Source organism: Piliocolobus tephrosceles, chromosome Y, assembly GCF_002776525.5.
Source record: "Piliocolobus tephrosceles isolate RC106 chromosome Y, ASM277652v3, whole genome shotgun sequence".
Lineage (NCBI taxonomy): Eukaryota > Metazoa > Chordata > Mammalia > Primates > Cercopithecidae > Piliocolobus > Piliocolobus tephrosceles.
In genome coordinates this window covers 17,705,509-17,725,066 of record NC_045456.1, presented here as the reverse complement: position 1 = coordinate 17,725,066, position 19,558 = coordinate 17,705,509, and the positions used below count along the sequence as shown (strand labels likewise).

At 41.2% G+C, this 19,558-nt stretch overlaps 1 protein-coding gene across 4 annotated transcripts in view; it reads right to left on the bottom strand.

Annotated features, from left to right (window-relative positions):
* NLGN4X (neuroligin 4 X-linked) overlaps positions 1 to 14,313 on the bottom strand; it is a 346,528-nt gene extending 332,215 nt beyond the window's left edge. For 2 of the 4 annotated variants that reach the window (XM_026451806.2, XM_026451808.2), the window contains exon 1: positions 13,987 to 14,313. The gene's annotated coding sequence lies outside the window, so the exon portion shown is untranslated. Of the gene's footprint in view, positions 1 to 12,311; positions 12,644 to 13,127; positions 13,287 to 13,986 lie in introns of those variants that run through there. The other 2 variants (XM_026451805.1, XM_026451807.1) reach the window with 2 other exon arrangements.
* Positions 14,314 to 19,558: the final 5,245 nt, after the last annotated feature.

The window sequence follows — 19,558 nt, the reverse complement described above, 5'->3', positions numbered from 1 at the left end:
TGTGATTCTGTTTTCCAATTTCATCATGAATATCCCAACAAACTGTTCTTCAAATTCAATGCAGGCAATTTAGTAGGCACTGAAGCATATTTTTACCTTTCCAAATTGAAAGTGGATAACAAGGTAACAATAGCACTCTCCCTGGAGCCATCCTGTCCTGTCTACTCCCAGTGAAGTGAAATAGCTGGAAGATGTGGAGAGTACATACTTGAACACTTTTATTTATTTATTTATTTATTTATTTATTTAGACAGAGTCTTGCTCTGTTGCCCAGGCTGGAGTGCAGGGGCACCATATCAGCTCACTGCAACCTCCGACTCCTGGGTTCAAGCCATTATCCTGCCTCAGCCTCCCGAGTAGCTGGGACTATAGGCACGTGCCACCACACCTGGCTAATTTTTGTATTTTTAGTAAAGATAGGGTTTCACTACTTGAACTCCTGACTTCAAGTGATCCACCCACCAAGGCCTTCCAAAGTGCTGGGATTACAGGCGTGAGCCATCGTACCAAGACACTTTTCTTAATTTGAAGAGAGAATTTTTTTTCCTGTCAAATAGGTGTTGGAAGGATGTCAGATGAGAGCTGGGATGGGGAGAGGAAGGAAGGAGGAAAGAGAAGCAGCTCCCTTCCATTCTGACCTGCTATGGCAAGAATCCCACAACTAGCAAGACCAACAGGATGCAGCTGGCTCAACTGAACATAATTTGCTATGAGCATCTTTAGGGACACACACTGCTGGATAAATTCCCTTCCGGGAGAGGCCACAACTGACCACTACATGGAAGAGACAGCTGTTTCTTCACTAGCCAATGAGGCATCCCCACCCAAGTGTGACCAAATGCCTCTGAGGCTCAGCCCCTCACTTCAGAATATCCCCAGGTACCTGAGGATGCTCCAGATTTGGGGGCTGCACCGTCTGTGGTTTCTCTACATTAAACAGTATTTTTGTGGAGTCAGGGGTGAGGGAGTATGGTTTACTTTTAAATACAGTTTTGCAAACTCCTTCTCTGTTTAGTCTTTGTTTACTTGTTTGTTTGGTTTTGCATAAGCTATGTTTAAAGTCAAGAGAGAAAAAAAAAGGTAAATGCATACCCTGAAGTCATTGAGCAACAGAATAACACTAATCAAATTCTGTCCACATAAACGATGCATTTGAATTCTTTTTAAGAGATGGGTGTCACTCTGTTGCCAAGGCTGGAATGCAGTAGTGAGGTCATAGCTTACTGCAGCCTCAAACTCCTGATATATTCAAGTGATCCTTACACCTCAGCCTCCTGAGTAACAGAGACTACAGACATGCACCACCACACCTGACTTATTTTTAATTTTTTTTTTGTATGGATGGGGTTTTCTAGACTGGTCTCAAAGTCCTGGGCTCAAGTAATCCTCCTGCCTTGGCCTCCCAAAATGCTGGAATTACAGGCATGAGCCACTGTACCTAGCCACATTTGAACTTTTTACCAATACTGTGACAGCATTACAGGTAGAATAATTATTCTTTGAAAAACCTTCAGGAAGATGTGTTCCCCAATAAAAAGAGAGCTATGTATGCATATGTAAATAGATGTGTAATTTACATATGCAAATATATATAATTTACATGTGTATTAATATCAAGATACATGTTGGTCTAGAAAGAAACAATTTTTAATTAATTGGGATCTGACTAGATTAAATGCCCAAATAGACACATAACTTCTTGTGCAATTTTAAGTTAATTTTCATAAATTATGTCATATTCTGGTTACTCACTTAAGTGAGGCTTATCAATTGAGATATCAAATAAATCCTGGAAGGTTATTTTACTGGTGAAATTGTCACTGGAGACTGAATCATAGTACACAACCACTGTCACACAAATTCTATGTGAAGCCATGTGTGAGTTATTATTCCGTCCTCATAATGTGGTACCGTTTGATCTCTACCATTAACCTAGATTGTCAGAAGACTTTTTTCTGAGGTATTGATTCCCTCACTAGAGTTGGTTGGTTGGTTTTTATGCTGCAACAAACTCAGATCTCCCCCACTTTCTACTACTACCATTCCTGTGTCTGCTTTATATTTTCAGTCTCTGCACAGGTAAGGTATTGAACTTCCATGTAACTGTTACACTTTCTCCCTGGTATTTAACTTCCATGTAACTTGTTACCCTTTCTCCCTGGGTCATCCTTACTGCTTGTTACTGTTTCATACAGCATGAAGGGCTTTGTCTTGTCCTTCCTACTAGGTTACATTTTAGGGAGTAACCAGAACCCTCTGTGGTAATAGGCAACTAGAAACCCAAATGTAAGGGTTTTGACCGTGGTTTATTTATATTTGTTTTCGTTACTGTTGTTATTTTCAAAATGTCTTGTGTACTTCTCATCGGTTCTGATGCACTAAGTCTATCTGTTCCACATAATTCTCTGTAATGGGATCTACATTATTCATTTCTTACCACAGCATACACTTGGCCTGTGGGTAAATCTGCAATAGGGGCATGCATGTTAAGGCTTCTAGAGCCAACAGAGCAAGCCTGCTGCCTCAAGGCGAGGACAAACCTACCCTCAAAAGCATTACCTAAGACAGGCAGCCTTCTCCCCTCCCTCAAGAATCATATTAACTCCATTATGTTTTTCAAATACTTTCATCCCCTTGCTCATCAACTATAGTAATCTGTCTGTTGAAGAAGTTAAAATCGAACTATATAATCACCCTCTGAGAATTCGAACATGAACCTAACTCCTAATATTTGGGCTATGTAGCTCTGATGATTTTGCCTTTAACTATTGAAGAAAGATGTATGAAGACTGAATCAAGCTGTTTCTTTCCTTAACTTTTGACATAGGACATGAGAGATTAAACACACACACACACACACCCCAGAAGAAAAATTCTGATATAACGTGTTTGTTCTTAAACATAAAACCAGAGGTGCAAAATAACATTAGCCTATGGTTAATATAGGAAAGATAAGCAATTTCATCTTCTTTGTATCCCACTTATTGGTACTCAACAAGTTTTGAGTAAATGCGTGAAATAAAGAAAAAAACCAACAAGTTCATTTCTCCAAGTAGTCTTGGTAATTTCAACACTTTCAAGTGTCTTCATACCCTGTTAGTACTTCTTTCTGCTCTGTGTCAACAGAAGTATTCTCAACACTGTTGTGGTTAATTTGGTTAACACTCATTACAAAGAACCCTAAGTTATCTATCACATCTGCTAAACCCATTAGTACAGGAGACTTTAAGGCCATAATATGTCCATTTTCAGGATGTAATTGAAGAGAGGCAAATGATATATGAGGTTTTCCAAAAACATTAGACCAGGGAGCCTCTTCAAGAAAGAATCCCCGCTTCGGGAGTTCTTATACTTTTTAAAGAATCTTCATAAAATATTTTCCTCTGAGACAATACAATCTATGCCCTATCTTTAAGCAATCCTAGGTCACCAGTATGAGTGATGTTGTCTATTTTTAAGGTTCTCTCATGATTCTAAAAGACTTTAAGTTGTCGAAAAATAAATTATATGAGGGGTGGTAGAGTTTGAAACAATTATCTGTGATGTTACCAGACATTTTAGACTAAAATATATTAGAATCCAAGGTATTGTTCATGCCTTAAAACAACTGAAATATCTGACTGTTGCTTATTAATTTTAAAAAGAATATAGGAAATAGCCATTAATTAATGAGGCTGTTTTCACTACCACATGGAAAAAAAAAAAAAAAAAACCTCACAGGTGCCTGTATGTTTTAGTTGAATCAAAGTAATCTGCTTTATGTATGCATGCATTTATTCACAGAATTTACTAAAATCTAAATCAAGCTTTTATAAATCTAGGGTTTGACAAAGTTTTAAAATATAACCAGCTATACAAATATGGCATGTGGGAAATTCTATTACATTGTCATGAACATGCTTCTTTGTCATTCCAGGAGTCTTTCTTTTCATTACTCTTTCCTATTTGATCTGTTCTTCTATAGAGTTATCTTCATTTTCTCTTAAATACTTTAAGGATCCCTGAGACCTTGTCACTCATCCAAATAGAATAAAGGAATGAGGGAAGAAAGAAGGAAGGAAAGAAGGAAGGAAGGAAGGAAGGAAGGCCGGAAAGAAGAATGGAGGGATGGAGAAAGGAAGGAAGGGAGGAAGGGAGGGAGGGAGGGAGGGAGGGAGGGAAGGAAGGAAGGAAGGAAGGAAGGAAGGAAGGAAGGAAGGAAGGAAGGAAAAAGAAAAGAAAGGAAAAGAAAAAAGAAAGAGAGAGAGAGAAAATGAAGGAAGAAAGGAGAGAAGGAGGGAGAGAAGGAGGGAGGGAGGGAAGGAAGGAGGGAGGGAGAGAAGGATGATAGATGGAAGGGAAGGAGAGAAGGAGGGAAGGAGGTAAAGAAGAAAGGAAGGAAAGAAAGAAGAGAAAAAGGTAGGAAGGAGAGAGGGAGGGAAGGAAGGAAAGAAAGAGTAAAAGAAGCAAGGAAGGAGGGAGGGAAGGAAGGAAAGAAGAAAGGAAGGGAAGAGGGAAGGAAGCTGCAGTTTCTGTGTACCATTAACTAACAACAGCTCCTGTGAACCAGCCTGGAAGTTCATTCACCACATAAAACATAGTTTCTTTTGGAAAATGCAAGTCAAACTATATATATGGTTTGTGTATATATATATGTATAAAGTTTGCATGTACTTTTCATACAAAAGAACAAGAACAATATATATACATACACATATACATATATTTTATTGCAGATTTATATGGATTTTACTATATATTGTCATAATTATATATACATAGTAATATATACTAAATTATATTTAAATGAGTTGTATTCAATATATAATAAATTATAAGTATATAAAACAAATTTGTATTATATATTTATGACTTATATTTGTTATATATTAGTATATAATTTATATTTATATAATACATGTTTAAATAAATTATATTTTGTATAAATAAGTTTGCAATGGCTTTAGAAATACATCTAGTTTAAGTTATAAAGGCTTTCATCAGTAATATAAATGGCATATAAATACAATTATATAAGTGTACATAAATCCAACTATCTAGAAATAAATATATATTAAATGGCTATTGTAGATGATGGTTTCATTCAAGTATATAAGTTGTATACAAATACTATTGTATAAATGTACATAAATGCAATTTTATATAAATAATTACATATTATCTGTAGAAATTAAAATGAATAATATATGATCTGTATATGTTTATAGGTACCCTATTTTTTATATATACATACATTATATATATATGTATGTATGATGAAGGCTCTGTAGATATAATTTGCAAATAAAACTACTTTATGCATCTCATTTATACTAGTGTCTATAACTGACCTAGCCCATTTCTTTCTGCACACCTGTATACTGATGTTTCAAAAACATAAGTCTGTTCACAGTCTTATCAAGTGTAAGTAGAATTCTTAAGAACCTGTGCACAGTGGTGAGTGAACAACCTAAATGTGAAACCCTCTAGCATTCACTCACTTTTGCTCCTGTTGTCACCTGGGATTGTCAATGCTTTTCAGTAGGTGCAATGTGAATGTGTAGTGCATGTTACATTTGAATTCAAGGAAGTCTGCAGGAAGAGAGGGGCCCAAGAACATACAGAGACTATAATGAGGTTCTCAGCTTTTGTGACCTCAAACTTCTCCATATTTACTGAAAGGGAATGCAGAGTTTCTGAAGCTGGGCAGATACAATGCTCTGCTGACCTTGCCACAAGGCTTCAATGGGAACAGTCTCTCAGCAAAGCCTTTGGGCACCAAGAGAAATCAAGGTGAGAATCTTCTACAAAGGCAGACAAAAGGGTTATGAGTTTAGCCTTGGTAAAGGGTGCCCAGTTTGATCTTTGTAAAAGTTGTCTATTTCTCCATACAAGTATATAACCTTGCACAATATTGATAGACAAGAGAGGGTAACATTTTGTCACACATATAGATAGTTTCACCATAAACATAGGTGAAACCTTTCTTGGAATTGGCACTCAAATTAGAAAAAAAAAAGCTTCCAGAAGACCTAGAGAAAATGGACACCTGTCCCTTAACCACATACTTTCTACTTACTTAGGTCTCATGTTAATGAATATCTTCACTCCTAAATGAGGAGTGGACCCAGACCCATCATAGGTAACTTTATAACTTTCTTTTTTTTTTATTTTTTTCTTTTATTTTTTGAGACAGAGTCTCGCTCTGTCACCCAAGCTGGAGTGCAATGGCACAATCTCGGCTCACTGCAAGCTCCCCCTCCCAGGTTCAAGCAGTTCCCTGGCCTCAGCCTCCTGAACAGCTGGGATTACAGGCACACACCACCACGCCCAGCTAGTTTTTATATTTGTAATAGAGACAGGATTTCACCACGTTGGTCAGGCTAGTCTTGAATTACTGACCTCAAGTGATTTTCCCACCTCAGCCTCCCAAAGTGCTGGGATTACAGGCGTGAGCCACGATGCCGGGCCAACTTTATAACTTGCATTGTACATTTTCTATTTTTATTTATTTTTTATGTTTTTATTTATTTATTTATTTATATTTTTAGAGATAGGGTCTTGCTCTGTGTCCCAGGCTGGAGTACAGTGGTGTAATCATAGCTCAGTGCAGCCCTGAACTCCTGGACTCAAGTGATCCTCCCACCTCAGCTGGAGTCACAGGTACTTGCCATTGTGCCCGGCTAATTTGTTTTTAATTTTTGTTTCTTTGTGGAGTTGGGGTCTCACTCTAATACCCAGGCCAGATGTTACGAATTGTTTAATATAATATAGGTTTGGTGAACGATGAGAATAAGAAATGGAAAATCACATGTTTTCCTTCATATATATATATACACACACACACACACACACACACACACATATATTTGCTTTTATCTAATGTGTTGCAATGGCTGAGAAAAGCATTTTGTGCAAGGACTAGTTCCTAGTTAATATGTTGGCATATGCGCACATGTATGTGTATACACCGCTCATACACACTGCCATTCTTACCATGGAGCTTCAGGGCGTGAGGGCATCTTGTCTCACTTAGGAAAACAGTTAACAATGACGTATTTTGTTTGTGAAAACATGCATTTACTTTTGTGAGTTTCCCCCCCTGACCCATTCAGAGTTATATTCACAGAGAGTAGTGAGGACTGGAACAAGTTAAAGGCACTCAGTTGCAATGAGTTTTCTTCTGCCCGCATCCCCCATGCTTTTGAGACCACAGTTCCACACTGAACAGCCCCAATTGACCATTGGAGTCATACGGCATGCCTCACTGAGTTCTTGGACTTGCCCGTCCCATACTCCAGAGCCATATATTGGTGGTGTTGAAATACTAAACATGGAAAATGGCACCACATGCAACTTCACCACAGCCATCATCACAGAACCAAGGAGGCCTTTTCTGTACTTTGCAAAAACAAACCACAATTCACCATAGCTCTTTTATCAGTGCCAGTAACACTCAGTAACCTCAGTCCTTTTTTTAAAAAGGACCCAAAAACTTACCACACAATGCAACTTGAAACAACTCAAGTTCCTTTTCAGCTTATATGACAGGCTAAGTTTCACACCTGAAAAAGGTGCCCTTAGCAAAATATGTGTCCCCTCTCCCCAAACAAAGCATACAAACAACCAAGCAAAAACAGAGAAAATGAGCCTGGATGAAGGGTTGATGTGGGAGCCGGGAGAGATGCCCACAGATGTTCATAAAGTCACAAGTCTGGGGTGATGGCTTTGAGATCCAAGTTTTCATCATCCAATCAGGTATTGACCTCTTAAAACCAAGATGATCACCGATATTAACAGGTGGAACTAAGAAAGTCCTATTGTAAGCCAAAAATAGCACTCTGTTACTTGGACAAACCATGATTTCTTTATATAACATTCATTTTAAATAAAACAACCTAAATAAAATTCTGGGCCATTTATCCACATTTCCAGAGAGCAGTGAAAGCCTAGATCATTTCATTAGCACTATACTGAAATTAACATTTCTCTCTTTGAAATGTATTCCTCAAGTGATGAGACCCTAAATGGGTTCACTGTATTTCATCTCCTTTCTAAATTATGAAGGATTACTCTTTCCCTGTCTCAAATAAATTCAATAAAACCTCATGATATGGTTTGGCTTTGTCCGCACCAAACCTCATCTTGGATTGTGGCTCCCATATTCGCCACGTGTCGTGGGAGGGACCCTGTGGTGGGAAGTAATTGAATCATGGGGGCAGTTTGCCCCATGCTATTCTCATGATAGTGAAAGTTCTCACAAGACCTGTTGATTTTATAAGGGGCTTCCCCCTTCACTCGGTTCTCATTCCTCTCGTTCCTGCCATCATGTGAAGAAGGAAGTATTTGCTTCCCCTTCCACCATGATTGTAAGTTTCCTCAGGCCTCTCCAGCCATGCTGAACTGTGAGTCATTTAAACCTCTTTCGTTTATAAATTATCCAGTCTTGGGTATGTCTTTTTTAGCAGCCTGAGGATGGATTAATACACCTCATCTCACTATATATATATATATATATAAAATAACAAGATATAGAGTATATTTTTATATATAGATGCAGACCTTACTATAATATGTATTACTATATATATATTATATACTAGGATATGTATCTTACTATGTAGAGTTTTCTATATATGTATTTTAGTATTGTTGGGGTTGGGTCTGTTCTCCTTCAGGTACCATTTCTGGGAAGACGAGAGTGCTTTAGGAAGACGTGGTGTGTGGAGGTGTTCCGCATACCCCTGGGACACGTGAACTCAACACGAAATGTCTATAAGTTTGAAATCTCAGCCTGAGGTAGATGGGCTGTTCTCCACCATCAACCTTCCACTCTTGTAATGATTTTATGAGCCTTTTATTTACTTATTTTTTGTTTAATGTAACCACCTGCAGAAGAAAGCCTCTTCATCTACACATTCATTCAAAGCCTATAAATGGCATAATGACAAACTGCTAGGAGATATCACCTTCTTTTTTTCTTGTTGATGTGTGCTACTCTGCCCCAAGAAAAATGAGGAAGGGCTTCCTACATTGTCATTCACTTAACAAAGAACAGTGGAGTCTTTCAAAGTCCAAATGTAGGTTGTTTAGAGAAAAATGACAAAACTGTAAAATATTCATTGAGTGAATGGTAGTAGAGGGCACAGCAGATGACCTAATTGCCTCAACAGCCTGGGCTTCAATTTTGATTCTCACTTTCTCTAATTGACTGTTGCAAAAGCTGTATCTTTGATTTAAAACTGGTAGCTCAGGTGTTTAAGATATCAGTGGTGGCTATTCAAATCTGTCTGAATATCCATTCACATAATGAAGTAGGAGACAAAGTCTGTCCTCTGAAAAAGTACAGTACTCAGACAAAAACACACACAAAAAGAGCAACAGATTTAAGCTAAACTGAACATATTTCCCCATTTGGAAACAGAATACATATTGTTAAAAGTCAGAAAGCAATACAGAAAGAACACATTCCGGTTTACAAACTAAAATTCTGTCTCTTACACTTGACATTCACATTCTAAGAGCAACTCTCACCATATTTGGAATTTAAGTATATTTTAACCAGATAAGAGTATCGTTAGAAGGAGGATATTAAATGACAAAGTATTTGTATATTGCTACTTCATTTGAATGCAATGCATTCGCTCAACAAGTTGCATTACCGACAATATTCAACAGTATTACGAAAGGTTTGAAATGCGGCATACCAATTAAAAAGAAAGAATGTTAAACAGACGTCATTCCCTCACGCACTTGAATGTTTAGTTTTGTGAGAACCTTTTGGTTGTGGTCTAGAAATAAAAGCACAGTATTCCAAATGGCTTTTAAAGAGACCCCTGCACTTCCAAAAGCAAGTCTCCGTTGCGGAGTCAGTCACCACTCTCATCTTTGTGGACAGCCTATAAGCTTTCCACAAATTACTACACACAAAACAATGAAATAGCCAAGTTCACACATTTTTAAAAATCTATATATTTACCATTAGTCTACATTCCAGGCCAACAACTGTGAACTTTCAAATTCCTTCAAGTCTGCTTGTAAATTTCACAGCATGAAGATAACTTCATTATGTACCTTATGCACCCACGGGTCCCTTATCAAGTATCTGTTATATTCCTTGGTTTGGGTAAAAATCAGCTAGGTTACTGGTTTTAGGGCCAACTGTATATTCAACATTAGTTTATTTAAATAAAATACAAAGAAAAGCAACAATTCTTCCACCGGAGAAGAAAACATCAAAGCATCTTTAAAACTGCATCCATGCACAGGTATTATTATGAAAATGTAATTATTATTCTGGTTTCAAAAAAAAAAATCAAGCCTCCCATTTTAATCCACTGACTTAAAACTGATGAAGTCATTTTCCACTTGCTACAACTGGCCCTGATTATGTTCTTACATGTCAAAGAAAATACTCTTTAAAATGGCCATATATACATATATACACATGTACACACGCACATATATATGTAGAAATGTAGACTGCGTGCGTGTATGTCTGTATACACACACACATACACACACGCATTCTACATTTCATCGAGTAATAAAATACTGAATTTCTAATCTGAGAAAATGCATGCTTGCAGAGGTTTCCATGAAATTCCTATATTCTTAATTTTAGGATACACAGAAATTCCATATTTTTTTCTGGAAATACAGGGATTAATGCAACCATGTGCCATTAGCCATCCCTCCCCCTCTTAACATTTTGCACATTTCCACAGGAAAATCTGTGCTGAGGATTTAATGGATTACTGCTAACATCTTCCCCACAGCCAACTAAAGGTATGAAACAATTCTCCACTCTCCAAATCTGCCCCCACAAAACTGCAGATTTCTTTGCGTTCTGATTTCACCCCGCTCTGCCATCCCCTAGGAAAAGGCTCAGTGTGTCCATTCAAACTATGCAGGTCTCTTGCAGTTTCTGCCGCTTTGTTCTCATCAAAGTCAGGTGTTTGCATCCTGGCCATTTAATTTCTAGCTGAAAAAGGAAACTACCCTGGATTTCTTAAGCATGAACTTCTATGTCGCCCGCAGAACGCCCACACAAACTGGCAATTCTGCTTTGTCAGGTTAACGAGGTCTCCCTAAACTTTTTCTTTTCCTTTTTTTTTTCTTTCTCTCTTTTTTTTTTTTCTTTTGCTTCTGCCTTCCTCACATCACAGGAAGGGCTGATTCTGAGATCGGAGCTCACGCACACCACCCCCTTTTAAGAAAATATAATGCAATGCGCTCCGATGTAAACCCTACGGGCAACGGATGCCTTCAAAAAGCATGAGATAAGAGCAACAACAACAACAACAAACCACCGCCCCCGACAAAAAAATGACCAAATAGAAACAAAATAAAGTAAAATAAAATAAAAATAAGAAAAAGAAGCCATACTACCACCTTGTGGATTCAGCTCGCAAGAACATCACCTGCTTAGTTCCAAAACCCCCACCCAACCCCCACCCCAAATTTCTTAAGCTGGGTCCAAATGACAGATCAAGATCCTCCGTCCTCGCTCCCCGCAGACTCGCCCAAGCCCTAGGCTGAATTCGTGACGCGCGAGCCCAGCGCCCGCGCGACTTGCAAGCCCAGGCGCACCGCAGAGGCCAAAACCCCGCCGGAACCTCCAAGGACCCCTCCACGCTGCCTCCTGCACCCCCTCCCCCACATCCCCGAGATAGCAGCAGCACATACATAAAAAGAGGCTCACACCTGCCGTAGATTCAGAGGAAGAAGCCAGCGAAAAAGAAACCCGCAGTACAAAAAAAAAAAAAAAAAAAAAAAAAAAGCCTTCTGGGGAAGGGGAGGGGTACGATGCGGAGGACGTCCTCTGGGTGCCCCTCGGCCTCCATGCAGGACATCCGTTCCCAGGGTGGCCCGGGCCAGGCCTCCGGGGTGCAAGGGTTGACCTGAACCCCCGCCCCCGCTCCCGCCCCCGCCGCTCCGGGAAGAAAGGGTGCCGTGTCTGGCGGCGAGCAGGCGCCGGAATGGTGCGCCCGGGCCCAGGGCTGCACGGTGCACGGGGCCCCGATACCGGGAGCGCAAAGCTCCGGGTGAGGCCTAGGAGAACCCCGCCGAGGGACCCCAGCCTACCGGCTCGCGGAGGGGCGAAAAAGACAGGTCAGGTTGAGGGAGAGGAGGAGGAAGGGGTGTCCAGGAGACCGACTGGAAGATGAGAGCGTCCCCCGGGGTAGCGACCGGCCTCTTGGAAAACCAGAGGCGGAGGGAGCAGCCGCGGAGTGGAGGGCGCAGGCCGGGACCTGGGCCTCTCCTCCCACAGCAAGCCCCCCGCCCACGCATCATCTGCAGCCGAGCGGCACCTACCTCCCTCTCCCCACCTCATCCCTGCTCGCTCTTCCGCTGGTCAGGCCACGCGGGTGCCAGCGCGGGCTGGGGACGCCCCAGCCGCGGCCTTGGGGAGGGGGCAGGACTGAAGTTCACTCTCTCCCAGCGTGGTCTAGAAGCCCCTCGCCCACCCGCCACTGTCTCCCCCGCCTCTGGCTGCGCGCTTGGCAGATCTTCTCCATCAGTTCTGCCCACTGGAGTGGGAAAGGGCCGAGCCGAGCCGCGCGGGAATTGGCATGCGGGGAGGCGGGGAGGCGGGGAGGCGGGGTAAGAGACGAGATGAAATCGGCCCGGGACAGCAGAGAGCCTTGGGATGGGATGGGAGGGAAGAGGGGGTGGCGGTTGCGTTTTCCAGGGCTGTGGGGGTGGTGCGCCTATTGGAACCTACTCCTCAGCCTCCTTCCCTGTCCCCACCTAGGGGACTGGCGGACCGTGCGTCCCACAGACTTAACACTCCCCCCCACACCCCCGCTCCGAGAAGGGGTGTTCTCAGTGGGCACCGACTAGGGCTCCAGATCCCCTGAGACCCAGACAAGGGCTCCGGTCGTCTGTCCTCGCAGCTTCCAACTTTTCCGCTCCTCCGGATAGGCGGGCAGTTCAGAGATGGTTCCCAGGGCGGCAGCTGCAAGCCCCCCCGCGCCCCCCTCAAAGGTTCAGACTACACTCAAAGGCTCCCGAAGAAGCAAAACCACCAGCTCTACCCTCTTCTGCGGTTTGCCTCACCCTTCCCACCCGCCTCGAAACCCACACACACGGGAAAGGGGTGCATGGAGCCCGCGTCCGGGTTTGCAGAAGCAGCGCGGAGCTACAGTCATTTCTTCTTCACGCGGGGTCTCCAGCGCGCCTGGATCGTTACCTAGCCAAGCCAAGCCAGGTCTAATCAATCACGTGCGTTATTTCGTGCATCACCCAAGCCGTCATCTTATCCAAGGCCCGGAGATGAAGGAGGGAAAAAAAAAATCGCTTAATACAACCCCAACCAAGCCTGTTTTCCCTTTTTCTCTCTGGTTAACCGCACTCTCCCAACCCCGCAAAAAAGCACCCCAGGCGGTGGTAGCTGACAGTTTTCTTTAAGAAGAAGGGAGGGGGGGGGGGGGGGGGAGAAAAAGAAAAGAAAAGCCTCCCATGCCCCACAGTTTGCAGAAGTCTTCCTGCCTTCACCATCTCCAGCCCTGGCCGCTTCGCTCCTTCTCTCCCTGTACTGCAGATACATATATATATTTTTCCCCTCTCCCCGCCACAATCTTCTGTTTATTTGTATGGAAGGCAGCGCTACTTTGTAAACACATCACACACGGCCCCAGAGCCGTTCAAATAGCTGATTGCAGCAAAACGCTTCCAAACAACGGTAGTCCGGATTTTTCTTTTTAAGTGAAAATAAAACCAAATATTTCTGTGGAGAGGGTGCATGTAAAAGCCGTATGAGGGTCCACACTCCCACCCACACCTAAGAAATGGAGCGAGACAGATAGGAGAAAGTCCTGTTCAAATTTTCCAAAAATATTAATAATCATAAAAGAAAAAAAAGATCAAATGAAGTGAAACTCAAGTATCTGCAGTGAGGCTTTCCATCCTTTGCTAGAAAACCACTGCAAGTCAAAATGTTTAAACCGCTTTTTAAAATAAGGAGAATAATATCCCAGAGGCACGTCTTAAAACTACACCTACCTTAGCTTTGGAAGAGCTGCATCGGCTGTTAAGAGTTCTTTTTACACGTCCAGATTTTTCTGGGGAACTCGAAAAGAGGTATGATTCAGGAGGATGTTTTGAAAGCCCAGGAGCCTTCCCCTTCTGGAACCCCCCAACTAGATTCGCTCATCCAGAGGAATGCAAGAGCCACCAACACCGCCTAGTTTGGAGGAAATTCGTTGTTTCTGCCGTCAATGGTCTGTGGACGGGCAGAACAAGCATTACAATTGAAGCAGGAAGGACCGAGCTAGTGGCTGAATAAGAGCTCTGTGCTAAGAGACAGAGAAGGGAGAGAGACGGTTCTGCAAGAAAAAGAGAGATTGAGGAGAGAGGTCCTGCTGTCTCCGGGGCTCTCCCTCTGCCATTGGACCAAACTGAATGAAATTTACAAAGCCAGCAGCCAATAGATCTCCGGAGTCGGCCCCATCACTACAGAAACCACATCCACAGCTACAACCTCATGCAAAGAGCAGCTAATCCCAGTGCAAACCAGCTGTAACGGAGAGATCCCGGGTACCCGGGAGATAGAGCAGGTGGGCATGGCACACGGTGCCACCGCACCAGACGCGCACAGCAAACCTTCTTCCTCTTTGCTTTTTTAGAACTCTCTAGATACCCTCCACACCAAACATGCTGCAGTATATGCAAACATCTTTAACTGTTTAAGGTCATGATCTCCAGCAGTCCCTGTGTCTGCGTTATTGAGTCAATTGGGAAGCAATGATATGAAAAAAAAATTTTAAGAGCAGCAAAAATTGGAATGCAGCTCTGTAAAATACAGGACCTCTTTTATGCTCAGGGTATGGTTGAGAGGGGATCGATGAAAGCTTTTTGTTTACTTCTATTCTTATACTTTCATGAGTTTGATAAAATATTGGAGTTGTGCCCAGGATGAGGCATTTATTTTTAAATACGCCTCTTCATTTCCAGGGTCCAGGAGGTTATCTTTCCGAGGGAGTTTCAAGTTGCGGGGGGCGAGGATGGGGGTATGGCCCCTGTACTTAAAGTTGAGTTGGAGAAAGTTGGATTTAATTTGGCAATGCAAAGATCAGAGGGCATCATAGAGTGGTGTGACAATGAACACGGATTTTAAAATGAGATTGCTTGGGTTCAAGTTGCATGTGACTTTAGGTGTGTATTTTAATGGTTTGCCTCCATTTCTGCATCTGCAGAATGGAACAGATAATCGACATGTAATACTGTAATGATTAGCTGAGTTAATGTGTGGGGCCTCGTAGTCTTCACAACAATATTACATGGTGATTACTTTTATTCTTCTGCCTGGCCAGAAAAGTTAGCTTTTCTTAAAATTATTTCATGGTCCATTAATTCATTTATGGAAGGAAAAAAATAGTGTCTGCAACACATAGGATATCCTCCTAATTGCTTCTGCTTTAGGCAGTAAACCGAAGCATGAAGCCTGCCACGATGATGTGAAGGATACTTGGGCAACATGACCAATAATAGGGAAGGTGATAGACACCAATTTGGGGACCTGGTTTCATGTAAAGGCTCTATCCTCACAAACTTTGCCTTGTTGTAAAGTCAGTTATGTTTTGTGAATCTGTTAAACTGAGATTAAAATTACCTTTCCTGTGGGCTTCTTGTGGAGACTACATGAAATAATATGTAAAAAGCACTTTTTACCAACAAGATAGGTACACAGATATACACTTATCTATTAATAGATACCTATACCCAATAATAGAAAAAACATATCCATCCATACGTATGTGTGTGTTCTGATTATTGGATAGATATTTAGAAACATACATGTACTTTTTCCATTATTGTATAGATACTGAAGACCTAACGTAATAATATTGTTAATAAGTATAGCTTATTCCCCAAATCAGTGATATACATGGATATAGACATATAGATGTAGATATATGGACATATATATAGATATCTATATCCTAAACTTAAGCAGAATCTCAACTTTAACACAGTAATTTATAGTAGGCCAGAAAGTCATGGGTTTTGCCAAGAATGTACTAATTCATTGACTTATTCATAAATTCAGGGGTTTTTTTTTTTTTTAACCACTGGAACAGTCCTAAGCACTGACATGCATCTGTGAGTGAAACTCATCCATTTATTTTTGAGAAAGCATACAGTCTAGTGGACAAGATAGCCAAAAGCATGAGAAAAAATATGCTTACAAGAAGGTGTGCACAAGGAATACATATGAATTCGTAGGGACCCATGGAGGTGAAAATGATTAAGGAAGGGTTTGCAAAGGAAGAACTTTCTGAGTAGGGAAGAAATGGTACACAGACACTGACTGGATGAAGAAGTTCATGGATAAAGACATCATAGTAATACTGTGTGTGTGGAGATCTAGAAATAGGGAGGGTTTGGCATGCCAGGACATTGAGTTTGAAAAGAAGGTGGTAAAGAGAGGATTAGAGACCTAATTGTGAAGAGTTTTGAATGCCATGCTGAAAAGGTAGAATTTATCCAGTAGGCAGTGGGAAAGCCAGTAACATATTTTCTGCAGCGAGCGGGGAAGAAATGATCAGATTCATATTTTAGGACAATCATTGTGATGGCAACATAGAGAACAAGTTGAAGAGGGCCAACGTGGAAAGAAAAGAAAATATTTGTAAGACTGTTGCAAGAATGGATGCAACAAATGAAGTCCTGAATAAGAAACACAGAGAGAGAAAGAGAAAAGGAGAAAGGGAAGGGTCAGAAAAGGAAGGGAAGGGTAGCGAAGGGAAGAGAAGTTGGTGTGGGGAGACATCACTTCTAAATACTTTAAGGCAGCATGACAAAGTGAGATTGGGAGGGAGAGTTTGGGCAAAATCTGAATGCTTGGCTTAGTTTGTGGCTGCATTAGTTGAGTAGCAGATCTCTTACCTGAGACACGTGACCTGGAAGAGAGGAGGCAGGCATATTTTCACTTCTATCTGAATGACTCCATTGAGAGTTTTTAAAAATAATTTTAAAAATAGGGCAACATAATGAGACCCTGTTTCTATGAAAAAATTTAAAAACTAGCTGGGAGTGGTAGTGTACCCTTGTGGTAGCAGCTACTCAGGAGGCTGAAGGGGTAGAGTCACTTGAGCCAGAGAGGTGGAGGCTGCAGTGAGCCATGATCATGACACTGTACTCCAGCCTGGGTAGCAGAATGAGACCCTCCCTCAAAAAAAGAAAAAAGTCAGAAAGCATCTTAGACAGACGGAATCATGGTTGTAAGGAAAAGTGAATATAAGATGTTATGAAATTATCATTTCCCCTAATCCAAAATCCCTCACAGGAGACCAGGATAGGACCCAAAACATCAGTTTTTAACAATTGGGCCACCAGATTGCAACACAGACAGAGGCGCTACAGAGGTTTAGATCCAAGATTCCTGGAAGGGATAAGGTTGTCATTCTTCATGCTTCCATTTTAAATCTAATTGTGGAGTATGGTGAAATGTGGGAGTTGGGGGGAGTCATAAAATGAAATAAAAGAGTAGGGTTCCAAGAACGATATATAAGTTGGGTTTGGTACAAAGAACTGGAGGGAACATGAGAAATAATCTATACCACACTACTTGTTCTCTCTGATTTTCCATCTCAGTGTCCCCATCAACCACATTCTGGTATTATGTTCAAGCTCCTGTGAGAGCAATATGTAGAACTCTGAATGCAATACTGGTGAAGCCAGTAGGGCACTACTGATTCGTATTGACTCTCCTAATACAATGGTCCAAGTGAAACAGAAATATTTTCAGTAGGATAATAATTGTTCATGCAATAGTAATATATGCTATGTTATTAGTTACTAATCATTATTAGAGAGATAAATACGTATAGTATAGAAGGTGCTTACAATCTAATCAGAGGATAAATTAAGCTCTTTAATTATTAAAATGCAACTCAATATGTGATATATGCCATCTCCAAACCATACAGAAGGCATAACAGGCTTCCTACTGGGATGATGAGAAAATTGTTCACAGATGAACAAGGTTTTCCCGGGGAATTGGAGAGGAGGAGTGGGAAATTATTCCAAGTTAATAATATCTGGAGAAGAGAAGCAGATATGGAGTGAGCAAAGGCTTTGGAAGTTCAAGGTGCACAAGGATGACCCAGGAAGATGGTTACAAAATTAATGCCTCTAGAGCTAAACACCAGGATTCAGACTTACCAGGTCTTGAGGAAGTTCTAGGAACCTGCATTTGGGGGGTCACCCCACTACATGAGATTGTTTTTTCCTCAAATTAAACCTTGAAAACAGGAGTGGTGGTGAGCTGATGATAAGCTTTTACGATTCATAGAGGAGAATAAGAAGAAATCGGTCAGGCTGGACTACAGAGGTTGATGAATATTCATTGGTTGGAATCCTTATGGGTGTTAGTGGGGAGTGATATCAGAGATTACCTTTCAGAGAGTTTACTCTGAGGGGATTTAAGGGCTGGGACATTCTAGAACAAAAGAGGACAGTGAGGCTGCTGCGTTCATAAATTAGGGCAGTAGTAGTGAAAATAACACAGTTATAATGAATTTTTTTTCACTATGAGTGGCATTTGACTATGTGCATAGCTGCAGAAGTTGAGTAAAAATGGGATGGAGCCCTAAAATGAGAAGAGACTAGAGATAGCCTTCATGTGGTGAGATGGGAAGGCTAAGATGAATGAGAGTGCAATCAGCCAAAGTCACTTGTTTGGAAAGAAAAATGAGGTGCTGGTGGATCATGGAAATACCATTGACCCACAGACCTGAGACATTTGGGACAAGAGATTTGACCTGGATAGGGATCTTAAGGTAGGATCTGTAGATCTGAGCACAAACCCTATGGATATGATACTTAACATTTTGGTGTAAAATGTAGAAAATGTTCTCTTAAGAGAAAAGGCAAATCTTTGGAGAAAGTGACACTGGGTAGGGTCTTGATAACAACCTAAAACAGGGTCATTCTCCCATCTGCAGAAGATCTTTGGTAAGAGAAAGTGTGGTATGGAATTCAAGGAAGGACTTTAACCTCCACAAGGAGTAGGCAGGAGTCAACAGTGTCAAGGTCTTCAGAGATTTTAGGAGTGAAGGACGATGGGAGAGTACCATTGCATTTTGGAATCAGTAGATCCTTGACAGCCTTCAGCTGAATATGTTAGATAGATTCATGACTGGGGATCCGATGAGGAAGTTGAAATCATAATTATAGTCTTATGTGAAAGGAAAAAAAACGATAAGGTAAATTCAGAAATAGCAGGGTTGTGGTGGGTCATTGTTAAGTGGTTTGCTGATTGTTGTTTTTATTCACTATTCACCAAGCATGAATGTGAGAACTGTTGCTTGTTCCACAAACTGCAAAATACTCAAGATGGATAAATAGGACATAGCCTTTGCCCTTGCATAGCTAATTCTTTACCCAATGCCTCTTTTGATCCGAACGATTGTTCCATTTTATTTTTATTTATCTGTTAGTTTATTTGTGGTGTTTCTTTTTTTTTTTTTTTTTTTTAGAAATAATTTAGGTAGAGGGTACATGTGCAATAACGTCAAGGTTACTATGGATAACAGGTCCATGTTTGTGTTTCTCCCCCAACAACTCGTCA